Consider the following 357-nt stretch of genomic DNA (forward strand, 5'->3'; position numbering starts at 1 on the left):
GGTCGGGTCCCGGCACCGACTCGGCGGCCCGCGCGGCCGGCGCGCCCGGCCCCGCCGCTCGCTCCGCGCGCCCCCCTCCGCCTCGCCGCGCCCGCCCGCTCGCTCCCTCCCGATTTGGGAAGGCGGCCGCGGGGCGGGCGGGGGTGGCGGGGGAGGGGCGGGGCGGGGGAGGATGACATGTGAGCGGCGCGCCTGAGGCAGGTGGAAAGGCGAGCGGCATGGAGCGCGTAATAAGAGAGTTGGAGTCGGAAAGAGCCGCCCCAGTCGCCGGGGAAGCGGGCGGTCAGTGCGGGCTCCGGCGGCCCCCAGGCTCCGCGCGCCCGCCCCCGGCCCCCGCGCCTCCCCGGCCCGGCCCCT

The sequence above is a fragment of the Panthera uncia genome (genome assembly GCF_023721935.1).
Source record: "Panthera uncia isolate 11264 chromosome C1 unlocalized genomic scaffold, Puncia_PCG_1.0 HiC_scaffold_4, whole genome shotgun sequence".
Classification (NCBI taxonomy): Eukaryota; Metazoa; Chordata; class Mammalia; order Carnivora; family Felidae; genus Panthera; species Panthera uncia.